The sequence below is a fragment of the Pelodiscus sinensis genome, chromosome 8 (assembly GCF_052426305.1).
Source record: "Pelodiscus sinensis isolate ZL-2025 chromosome 8, ASM5242630v1, whole genome shotgun sequence".
NCBI lineage: Eukaryota > Metazoa > Chordata > Testudines > Trionychidae > Pelodiscus > Pelodiscus sinensis.
In genome coordinates, this window is record NC_143059.1 from 24,032,314 (window position 1) to 24,044,577 (window position 12,264).

Consider the following 12,264-nt stretch of genomic DNA (forward strand, 5'->3'; position numbering starts at 1 on the left):
ATTCTGTGGCGTTTCCAAAAGAGTGTGGATTTTTAAAAAGCCAACTAAATAATTCAAATGAGTTGCTTGAAGCTTTCCACAGTATGCATGACGTAGCAGCCCCTGTCCGTAGGTATATCATCATCAAGGCATCAGTTACAGCTCCAGAATTAAAACTGATTTGCTTAAACCAGAGGTTTAACCTTTGTTATATGAGAAAAAATATCTTCTCCATACTAATAACACGTACTCTGCACAGATTCTCAGAGGGATAGACATGTTAGTATGTATCTGTAAAACAACAAGGAGTCCTGTGACCCATTAGAGACTAATAGATTTATTAGGGCATAAGCTTTTGTGCGTAAAACCCACTTCATCAAATGAACTGGTATGGAAACTAAAGAGGCAGGAGTCCATATAAAATAGGGATGTAAGCAAGAAGTTGATTAGTTTACTACCTGATAAGCTTAAGTTTTTTGGGTAGTCAATTCTACTACTCGCTTTCTCTCCTCTCCCCTTGCTGCCTCTATATTGGAGGAAGCAAGGTGGGGAAGCAGGAGCCTGTGGTGGGGGTAGCCAACTTAAAAGCCTGCCCCCCCCCCCCGCACTGTCTCCACCCCTCTCCACAGCTGCCTCTTTCAGAGGCAGCAGAGGGGCAGCTCTGGCAGCAGCCCCTGACCACAGGGGGTTCCCAGCAGGAAGTTGGGAGCCCCCACAGACAGGGACTGCTGCACGAGAAGCAGTCCCTATCCATGGTTAGGCACCATGAATGGGGCTGCTTCGCAGGCAGCAGCCCTTGCTGCGGGGCTCCCAGGGGGAAGCTAGGACTCCCAACGGACAAGGGCTGCTACTATCTGGGCAGGCAGCCCTGCTTGGTCCTGGCTTGCACTGGGGCCAAACCCTGCTAGGGAGCTGGGACCCCCAGCAGACAGGGGCTGCTACTGCTTGAGCAGGCTGCCCAGCTCCTACTGCCTTTTAAATTGCAGAGCCGCAGCAAGAGTTAGTCCTGGCACAAGCTACGCCTCAGCGGGGCTGCCTTCCACTGTTGACTAGACAATAACAATTCTATCGACTACTTGATTGCTAAAAATAACCTCAATTCAACATCCCTAATACAAGGACAACAAAAGAAAGAGGGTACTTGTACAAATGAGGCTAATCAAATCAGGGTGGAAGCGACTCATTCACAGCTGTTGATGTGGAAATATGGAGAGAGGAAATTGCCTTTCGAATGTGTTGTCCTTTTATATACCCATGACTCTAAACTCCGCTCCAATTCATCTTTATATAATGTAAAATGCCACAGGACTCCTTGTCCCTGCACACAAAGATTCTTTTGAGAATTTACTAGTAAGCCAATGATTAGTTTATGGGTTTTAAATAATTCTCAGCTGGCTCTTAGAACAAATTCAGCATTTAAGTCAGCTTTTCCTTAGTCCCAAATGATCTTAACAGAACACCAAACATCAAATCTTCTATTTACAGTAAAGCTTTGTTATCCAGCATGTTGGAAGAATAGGAGGGGTGCCGGTTAATCAAGTATTCTGGTTAACCGAGTGTTACAATTTACCAATGGAATACCAATATTCAAAGAAAATTCACTACGGGCAGCATGCAGTCATTACAAAAGTCACTACATTTTGAGTAATTGTTGTAGTCATATTTACTCAGCAGGGCAGCGTAGTTTACTACTTTAAATTGTAGCATGGAGGAACTGTAGATCTTCCTTCTGAAAAGATTCAGTCTTTTACTGTCGCGGTCAGAGGGTGTGGACTTAAAGTGCTGATGCTTGTTCTTCTGGTGTGCCAATTCCACAACCAAAGAATTTGGAGAGGGATAAGTAAAGAGAAACTCATAACCTTTAAAAGGGACATATTTCCTGTCTACACATTTACAGGTGGTACAGATGGTCTTGGTAGGATCCATTATTGCAGCAATAATGGGTAAAACACTCTTTGATTGTGGTGTGGATTGTAGGTTGGTGAGTTCATGCTGGCTCTCTGAAAACTCTTCCAGGATTATGTTAATGTCTGCTGCAAATTGTTTAAAAAGATGCTGGAAATTGATGAAATCATCTGCTGCTATTGGGAGGGGGGGGGGAAGGATGGCATAATCACCTCATCTCGGGAGGATAAGGAGTTGGTGTCCAGAGATGTGTCTGGGCTTGGCTATTTGGGGTTGCATGTCTTAGGTTCCTGCCCCTTGTTGTGGTGATGGGAACTGCAGAGCTGGGGACGAAACGTGTGCTGTAATGCATCACTTAGTAGTTTGCTGTGTGTAGTTGGGTCCCCATGGACTCCAATACTGTCAATGTCCCGGATGGGGCATAGGTTGTGCCCGTTGTGTCCAGCTTAGGGAGGAATCTCACTAGCTGTTGTATATCTAGGACGAGTATGGGCTGACAGTATGGAAGCATTAGTGGGAGGGGATGCTTGTAGTGAAAAAGTTGTCTCCACATTGTCATCTTCATTGCAGGAGAATTGTGTTGGTAACAGATGTTGCTGCGGTGCCAGAGTTCCTGGTGAGTTAACGTAAGCAAGGAATGGAGAATTCAGTGTCGAAGAGACTATCGGGCCTCTATAGAGAGTGTATCTCGGTGCTGGAAAGGATGGTGCCGAGCTGGGCTGCAGCGAAGTGGGATTTGGGGCCAATGGCTGTGTCGTGCCTAAGGGAGAGTAGAATCATGTGGTGGTTCCACTGTAAAGGTTGGTGGTCAGTGCAAAGAGAGAGTGTAGTGTCATAAAGCAATCTCGTTGAACTGATGTAGTGGCATCTGAGATGGGGAATGACGTATTGCAGGAGGTAGGCAGCTTGAAGTCTGTGGCCCTGGTACGGGGTCTGTGTGCACCATGCTTAGTCACAGTGCGGTCAGTGCCAGGGACTCCTCGAGCATCATGTGTACTGAGGTGCAGCACCACAGATGTTACTGGTGGGAAAGTGCTGTTTCAGAGACGGAGATTTATGTGACACTGAGGAGGTGTACTTGTTTGAGATTTTCCTTCCCTTGTCGGGCTGAAGGGCTTCTGAGGGCTCAGGATCAGAGGTGGGATAAAGGGATTTCTCAAGCAAAATAAGCTTGAGGTTCAGGTCCCCATCCCTGCGGAACAGCACTTGGTCCAGTTTGGAGCAATGATGGCAACTCTTGGGAATGAGACTCCCCAAACTACAAATGCACTTAAAATGCTGGTCGGATATGGGCATAGATTCGTTACAAGCGCTGAAACATTTCAAACTTGGTAGAGCCAGGCATAATAGTTATCAACTAGTATCTTAACTAGAACAAACAGTAGTAAGAAAAAAAAAATCTTTTCTTTTTCTGCATTTTTTTAATAGGGAGAGAAAACTTAAGAGAACTGTAACTATGTAAGAGGAAAAGCGAAAAAAGAGCTACTTATCTAACAGGAAAAAAATCTCATGAAAGTAAATTGCTGAGGAACACTGCAAAGCTCAATTTCTGGCTGGGGACGGTAAGAAGGAACTGAAGTGGAGGAGGGGGACCGCAGTTTCAGAACACTGAATGTATGTGACCCAGGGACCATGCATGTTTGGCCCCAGGAAACTGCTCCATAGACTCTGGTCAACAGCGCAGGCACACACACTGACATCTTCTGTGGAGCACCTAGGGGGACCTCTCTCAAAGAAGTAGTTATGCTTTTAAGCATCCATTTTATAGTAGATATAGCAGAGAGATCATAAGGGAGCATCTGGACTCTGTTTGGTGGCATGATAAGGAATAGGCTGGGGCTCATTCTTTTGCTTCCACTTTGAAAGCATGTGCGACACAATGGCTCCTGCAAGCATCTGCATTTGCAAAGGGGAGCCACAGTGGCACAGAGGCAGGCACAGGCTTATGTGGTGACTATGTATTCACTACCCCCCTCCCTGTTCGCTGAAAGAGTACAACTTTCCCTTCCCACAGGAGCCTGAGGGTGGGATGGAATCATGTCATGGCGGCACGGCAGGAGTTTACACGGTCTCTGAGGAATCTGGAGGGGGGTCCAGGTATGGCAGCAGGGCAGGGGTTCAAACCATGCTTTGTTGGGGATGAGCAAAAGTAGGTGTGTACTGACTCAGTGATATCAGTTACAGAGCTTCTCCTGCTTCATCCAGGTTGCCACACACAATATCATTCTTCTCCGAATCAGAGAATGGTAAGGAGCCAATGCTGACTGAATATGGCCAGAAACCTGGACCTTATGTGGCAATACTTTGAGCTGCAATGATGCCAGACCACTTACTGTCGGCTTGATGTGGAAAGGTGTCTTACTATGGAGGACAGAATATATTAGGACTCCACAGAAACCTTGTGAGAAGGATGAAAAAGTTCCTCTATGAAAGCTTTATGCCCACTCCATCTCCAGACACATTAAAAAGATGTTTGGGGAGCTCCCACTGTGAAGGCACAGTAGCCATCACAGATCATACCCAACTGCCATAACCCATCTGTAGCATGATTAAAAATGTGAATTCACCAAGTGCCCTCCTTTCCATCAGGGTTCAGCAGCAATATGTCCTGGGAGGAGGACATTGTCTCCAAAGTTATAAAAAGCTCCTGGCTATCAGTGAGATCATATGCTCTGCTCACCAGCTAATCATTCTCCTCCTCCTCTTCCTCACTGTCCTTGTTGTTGCCTGAGGCTGCCTGAAGAATTTCTTGGGAAATATCCATGGACTGGGTTGGGACATTGGTTGAGTTCCCCCCTCGCTGCCGAATCCCAGGCAGCTGCTCATCAAAGTGGCATTTTTGCAGCGATGACCCAGAACATCCATTTGCCTCCTTTGTCTTCTGCTATGCTTGCCTGACATTCTTTATTTTCATGCGGCACTGCTGGGCATCCTGGCCTATCCCTTCTCTATCATGCCCTGTGTGATCTTGGCGTATATGTCAGCATTTCTTTTGCTGCTTCGTAATTTATCAAGAACAGATTCCTCTCCCCACACAGCAGTGAGGTTCAGGTTCCTTTGCATGCTAGAGATCATTTGCGACCCTCGGTATTCATGGTCAAGTGGGCTGCTGAGGTGTACTGCCTGCTTTGAGGTCTACTCCCCACGCTGGAAGTTAAGTTCAAAATTTCCCAGGGCTTTTCCTGTTCACCTGGGGAACACTGGAATTCAAAGTCCTGGACAGAGCAGTCACCGTGGGAACTGTGGGACACCTCCAGAAGGCCTAGAAGGTCAACTTGGAGATGAAGCACTGTGAACTCTCATGTGGTCGACCATGCAAGGTCGAATTTATCATTACTCCTTGTGAAAAGCAGGAGTATCAAAATCAACTTTAACAACCCCTGAAGTAGAGCTATTACATGGTTAACTGATAAGCCTCGTCTCACTAGTTAATCCGCAGTTACACACCCCCACACCCCCGCTGCCTCTGTTTCAGAGGCAATAGTAGGGGGAAGGAAAGAGACAGTTCTTTAAAGCCGGCTCCTACCTGCCCCCTGAATGTAAACATGTAACCACTGAAAATTTCAGAAATTACACTTTTACAAAAATAAACATTTAACAACACCTCTACCTAAAAAAATCAGCAGAATAGTCTTAGTGATGTGGACTCATTGTTTGGAAAATTCTCCTAATGTGAATAAGTTTGACCTAAACTCCTACTGAAGACCAAGCCTTAGTGAGGCCACTGCAACATCCAGAGGTAACTCAACCAGTCACAACGTTTCCTCTACAGCTAAGCTGCCTTAAAAATTCTATTTTCTGTAATAAATCAGGAAAGTGAAGGTGCTGGACACATGTACCAAGACAAGAAGTTACTTATCTTCGTGCAGTAACGATGGTTCTTCAAGATGTGTCCCCATGGGTGCTCTACTGTAGGCATCGGGCTCGTCCCAGCGCTGAAGCTCAGAGACTTTCAATAGCCGTTATCAGCCAGGCTGCACATGCGCAGTCGCAGTCTCGCGCCATAGATGCGCTTAGATATTTGTGAGCGGCCCGGCTCCCACCAGTTCCTCTCACTGTCCAGCCACCTGAAACGATAAAAGACAAGGCTCCGGAGTGGAGAGGAGGGTGGGACGTGGAGCACTCACAGGGACACATCTTGAAGAACCATCATTACTGCACAAAGGTGAGCAACTTCTTCAAGTGGTCCCCATGGGTGCTCCACTGTAAGTAACTACACTGAAAGTACTGCTGAAGCCACCGTGGAATCAGTGGCCCAACGCTGCACTACTACATAATGTTTCATGAAGGTGGTATTGGAGGACCATGTGGCCACTTGGCAGATGTCAGGCAGTGAGACTTCTCTGACCAAGGCAGTTGACATGGCTACAGCCCTGGTCAAATGCGCTCTTGGTGCATCTTGAAGGGATTTGATGAGAATATAGTAAGTGGTAGTGATGCATGATACAATGAGCTTTGAGACACACTGAGAGGACAAGGGGTTGCCCTTAGATCGGTCCGCTATGGACACTAATGAGCAATCTGTTTTATGTCAATCTTGTGTCCCATCAATGTAGAAATCAATGGCTCGATGGATATCGAGGGTATGGAGAAGCGCTTCTCGAGTTTCAGGTAAAAGGAGCGAAGAACAATCAGTTCGTTAATGTGAAACCGTGAACAAACTTTAGGAATGAAGGCAAGGTGAGAACATAAAACAAGCGAGTTTCTACTGAACTCTGAAGGGTGGTGTTGCCATCAGTGCCACTAGTTCACTAACCCTGCACACTGACATAATAGCTAGAAAAAAAACTACCTTCCTGGTAAGCATTGAAAGAACTGTCATGGCCATTGGCTCAAAGGGTGGGTACATCAAGGCATCAAGAACTAAGTCTAAATTCCAAGAGGGAGGTTGAGGCCTACGTGCAGACTTGAGGATCATTAGGCCCTTTAACAGCCTCTTTGTCAACGGGCGAGTGAAAACAGAGCTCCCAGGAATGATGTCATGGAAGGCACTGATTGCTGATAAATACACTCGGAGGTTGGAGACTAAAAGACCAGTCTGTTCAAGAGAAAGGATATACTCTAAGAACTGGCGCATCAGTGCTGTATACGGCTCGATGTGGTTATGCCCACACCAAGTTGTGAACCTACTCCATTTAGCTAGCTAAGTCCTTCTCGTTGAATCCCTTCTGCTATGCAACAGTACAGCCTTTACCTGATCTGAACAGAGACGTTCCTTCGCTCTGAACCAGCTAGGAGCCACGCTGTTAAATGTAGCATCTCCAGCTTGGGATGCAGCAGAAAACTGTGTTCTGAGAAAGGAGATCTGGAAAGAGGGGCAGTGGATGCGATGGTTCAAGAGACATCCGGTTGAGGAACGGGTACCACGGTTGTCTCGCCCAAGCTGGGGCTACGAGAATTACTCAGGCAGAGTCTGCATTGATTTTGTCCAGCACTCTGGATATGAACACCATAGGTGGAAAAGCATAACTCAGATGTGTGTCCCATGAGACTAGTAGTGATAGAAATGTAGCCATGTCTAGCTGAAACAAAAAACAGGACTATGTAGCACTTTAAAGACTAACAAGATGGTTTATTAAGTGATGAGCTTTCATGGGCCAGACCCACTTCCTCAGATCAAATAGTAGTGTGTCTCCGAGAGACCTCTTGCCGATGCCCACTCTCGAACAGTACATTTCCTGTTCTCGTAGGTAGCAAAGAGATCTATTCGAGGATACCCCCAGGCATAGAAGATGTCCCTGAGAACATCCGAGTGAATCTCCCATTCGTGGTCTCGCGGGAAATGCCTGCTGAGAATGTCCACCGTCACATTGCTCATGCCAGGTAAGTATGAAGCTACTAAAGAGATGCCGTTTCGGACACACCAATTCCATAGGTGGACTGCTTGTGAGCAAAGCATCTGGGAACACGCACCTCCCCGCCGATTGACAAAATACATGGTCGCTATACCGTTCATCAGAACTCTGACGGTTGTACCAGCAATATGGGCATGGAAATGATTGCAAGCCAGAAACACCACCTTGAGCTCCAGGAAGTTTATGTGCAAGGCGGACTCTATGACAGACCATTTCCCTTGTATCAACATGTCGTTCATGTGGGCGCCCCAACCAATAAGGGAGGTGTCTGTAGTTAGCTGCAGTGATGGTTGCTGATTCGATAATAGAGTGGCATAGTTGGCGATCCATAAAAAGAGGGTTCCTGCCAAATATATCCAACTTCCTCAAATCTGGCATCAAGTTCTTATACTCTGGTGCTTTTTGCCTGTTGTTGCACTATGTCCACCACTAGCGAATTGGGTTGGTGGTGGTTGAACAAAAACTCCAGCCCTTTGGTGGGGACATAATACCTCTTGTCCACCTGCTTGCAAGTAGGTGGAACAAAAGCTGGGAGTTTACCAGATAACCTCAGCAGCTTCCATGATGCTTACCAATGGGGAGGCCGATTCTGGAGCTCTGTTGGGGATGGAGGTTCTTCAATAAGTGGTATTGCTTGGCCTGAACCTCAGCCAATTGGACCTTTTGAGACTGTCACTCGCTTAAAGAGCTCCAGGTACTGTCTGAAGTCATCAGGCAGAGACATATCAGCTGGAAACACCGCCTCATCAGGAGACGAGGATGAGAGGTCCCTTGTTGGAGGCTTTGGGGGTTGGTCATCTGCCTCCAAAAGCTGCCCATCCTCCAGCTCTGAATGCTGAGTCACCGTTATGGGACTCTGGGAGGAAGGGGTTGGTTGCGGTCCCAGCTCTGCCGAGTCTCCGGTGGGGGGGCAGGATGCGGCAGGGACCCATCAGAACCAGTTGAATGATCATATGAATGCTGCTGATAATCATGAGCCAAAGAATGCACCAATCTGGAATGGTGGTCATAGTAAGGGTGCGAGTGATACGGTGAGGAGCGCCTAGATGAGCGAACACTGTCATATCATCTGCTGTAGGAAGCATGAGGCGAGCACCTCGGAGAATAAGAGTAGCGTGGGGACCGTCTGTAGGAGGGAGCCGGAGAATATGAGCGCTGCCTGTAATAATCCTTTTCGTGGGGGCGAGATGACCGTGTATACCTCCGGCAATAACGGTGGTCCCTGGGACTGTGGTGATGATAAACCCGTTGCAGGGGTGACTGATGCATTGGAGTGATGGTGAGGGCCCAAGACAGAAGGTCGGAGAGGGGGTATGCTGCTACTCTCCACCCTGGATTTGTCCTGAGCTTTCCTCTGTGCCGGTACCAGTGCTGGTGCTAGGTGGTCGTGCTGTGTCTCTGATGGTGCCGGTGCCAGCAGCGTGATGGCTCAGTGCCAGCTGTTCTGGTGCCAATCCTGATGGTGACATTAGTGCTGACCGTTCCCAGTGGGATTGGTGCTGGTGCTGCCCATGGGGCAGGTGCTGCTGTTCAGCGCCAGTGACTGTCAGTGCCGAGAGCACCTGTGGCAGAGCTGCTACAGCCTTATTTTTTGTGGCTGGAAGCGATATGCACAAGCTGGGGGGGGGGGGGGAGGGTAGGGAAGGAAGGGGGAAGGGGAAGCCCCAAGATGTCCAGCTTGTCTCCAGCACCCTTACTGACCCCAGTGGCGGGATCAGCCAGTAACAGGGGGCTTGACTTTTTGCGGGAGGCCTTCTCAGGGGAGGAGGCCCTATGCTTCTAGGTCACCTCAAGCTGAGTGGTGACTGGTGGTGAGTCTGGCTAGAGTGCCTCATCGAAAAGTAACATTTTAAGGCGCATTTTGCGGTCACGCCGGGCCCTGGCCATGAGCTTACAACAATGGGGGCACTTCTGCAGTATATACGCTTCCCCCAGGCACTTTATGCATGCCGAGTGGCCATCAGAGGCCGGCATCGCCTCACGGCAACTGGCATTGTGCTACCCGATTAAGACTTTTAAATTCTTTACTTTTTTCGTGTGTGTGTGTGTGTGTGTGTGTGTGTGTGTGTGTGTGTGTGTGTGTGCGCGCGCGCGCGTGTGTGTGTTTCGGCAAGCAGTCGGAAGCAGCCTAGAGAAGCGGCAAAGCCAAAAACAGTTCAACAACATGATAGTTAAGTTTAAAAAAAAAAAAAAAGAGAGAAAGAAAGCTAAGGACAAAGAACTTGGAATGCAGTAACTTATTTACGATATATTTACAGGACGAGCGAATTTGGCCTTCTGTGAGGAGAAGAGGAGAGCTGCGACCGAGGACAGTTGAGAGGAACTGGAGGAAGCTGGGCTGGGTCCAATGATCTAAACGCACGTACGGCGCGAAACACCGACTGCACATGCGCAGCCTGGCTGACAACAGCTATTGCAAGTCTCCGAGCTGTGGCACCAGGACAAGCTCGACACCTACAGCGGAGCATCCACTCAAAGAACTATTTGTTTTTGGACTTAGATTCACGATTTAACGAAGTGAAGAAGGTGTTGCATAACTGCCCTAAAGAGAACTAAGTTTTTTTACCATGGAAGTCGCCCTCACAAGATCCAGAAATATTATAGAGGGTTTAAAAACAACAGGGAAAAGCAGAAGTAAATGTAAAGAGTCATTCATTCTCCTTTAACCATTTCCAAAAATATACAAAGATAAGAAATGACCACCAAGGCCTTTACCTGGACTTTAACAGATGCTTTCTAGTGCCCTTTGGAAATTGACTGTGGAGACAGCCTCAAGTGAGAATATATGTCCAATAGTCCATCTTGATCCCACCTAAATTGAATTTATACAACTTTACAGCACATCATAGTAGACAGACCGGTAAATCTACTGTGGTTATAAAAGTTAAAACTTATTATTAATTAAAGACCCAACTTAAGCATCCATGCTAACTCTGAGGTATGAAGAGATTTTTTTTATCCTGATTACAAACATGGAGTTTAACAAGGTGTGGATTGGCAGTGTTCTATTTGGTTATGAAAACATTTAAGACCAGTTAAATTTGTTTAAGAAGAAGCACTCTGTATTGATAGAAAGATTTTTAGTATTAATTTTTATCCATTTGTCATAATATCAGCTATATCCAAGTCCCCAACTTTGCAGCTGCAATATGCTATCAATAAAAATAGCTGCTCCCTATCCTAAACAAATACTGTCTTAAAAAAAGATCAAAATGAGACTCATACTTTTAACATTTGTTCATATTAACAGACCTTTTTTTACCTAATCATAGGGTGGAACTGAAACCAAAACCATAAGTGGAAGCCATAATGCATTAGAGGTCTAAAATATCAAAGTAAATATGTATAGTAAGTATATTGAACATCTATTGTCAATGCAAGATCAATTACGTAATTTGCTGAGACCCCTCAAAACTAAGACTAGAAGTATGCATTGTTGACATTCTCTCTTTCCATATCCAACCTTTATTTCTTTAAATGTTTTTTCTTACTATAGGTAACATATTGAAAAACAATTGTAAACCCCATAGGAAAACTAGCACCTGCAGGAAAGCTTCCATCTGGCAACCACTGGTACTGTCAAGTTATTTATTACATAAATCTTATACTAGGTCCCACCTCCTTCCTGTAGAGCTAACTGGTGGCTTTGGAGAAAACAGAGACTGTAGTGTTCACATTAAAACTCCCACAACCAAGCAGCTGAAACTCTTACAACCCCTAAAATAGTGCTCTTGAGAGCAGGCTTTATATGGAGTTATGCAACACCCTGTTCCAAAAGCTCCTAATGGGATGTTTCACTCCTGCTTTCTTTTCTCCCCCCCTCCCCCACTGAGTTATTTTGTTTGTTTTGTAAAACATTTAACTCCCAATCTATGCTGCAACAAGGCAGACAAATCAAAACCACATCTTTCAAAATTTTGTCTGTATTCCTTTGCAAACAAATTTTTTTTGCACACATTTAAAATCTCAAAATATTTTGTGCAACTGAACAGAAACGACCAACAACTTTACATATAAAAACTTACATAAAAATAAATAATTCAGAAAAACATCTACCTTGTTTCAGAAAGCATCTAGTATTGAGAAGTATTGTCATGGCATGGTACTGACAAGAGGTTCTTGTTGACAGAAGGAAAAACCTGTGTAGGTTTGCTGATTACACTAAATGTTGGCAATATCTCAAACATCTGCTAAAAGGTCAGATTTCCAATGCATGGAACCAATCGATGGAGCTACACAATGCTCTCAGTACCACAAGGAGCTCTGAAGACCAATGTTTTACGTAAGTAAAGAAACAACCTAAAGTTCTGAAAACTGTTTAGCAAAAAAGTATTTTTCCCCTCTACCACATTAATATCCATACAGGTGGTAAGTACTATTTTGATTTGGCTTTTACACCAGATACAAAACGTTATGCTACATTTAACTAGGCAAATCTTTATTTTCTGTATTTTACAAGTACTTCCCTAAAAATCTATTTATAAATCACACAATTCTATAGGCCAATTCTAATCACATATTATTA

General features: G+C 45.7%; 1 protein-coding gene across 4 annotated transcripts in view; it reads right to left on the reverse strand.

The window, feature by feature from the left end:
* The window catches only part of JMJD1C (jumonji domain containing 1C), a 389,891-nt gene that overhangs the window by 293,998 nt on the left and 83,629 nt on the right, over positions 1–12,264 (reverse strand). Inside the window, exons 1-2 of one of the 4 annotated variants that reach the window (XM_075934897.2) lie at positions 11,796–11,963; positions 10,455–10,551 (exon numbers count right to left, since the gene is read on the reverse strand). The exons of 2 other annotated variants lie outside the window; for them this stretch is intronic. The gene's annotated coding sequence lies outside the window, so the exon portion shown is untranslated. Of the gene's footprint in view, positions 1–10,454; positions 10,552–11,795; positions 11,964–12,264 lie in introns of those variants that run through there. One more of the 4 variants, XM_075934898.2, reaches the window with a different exon arrangement.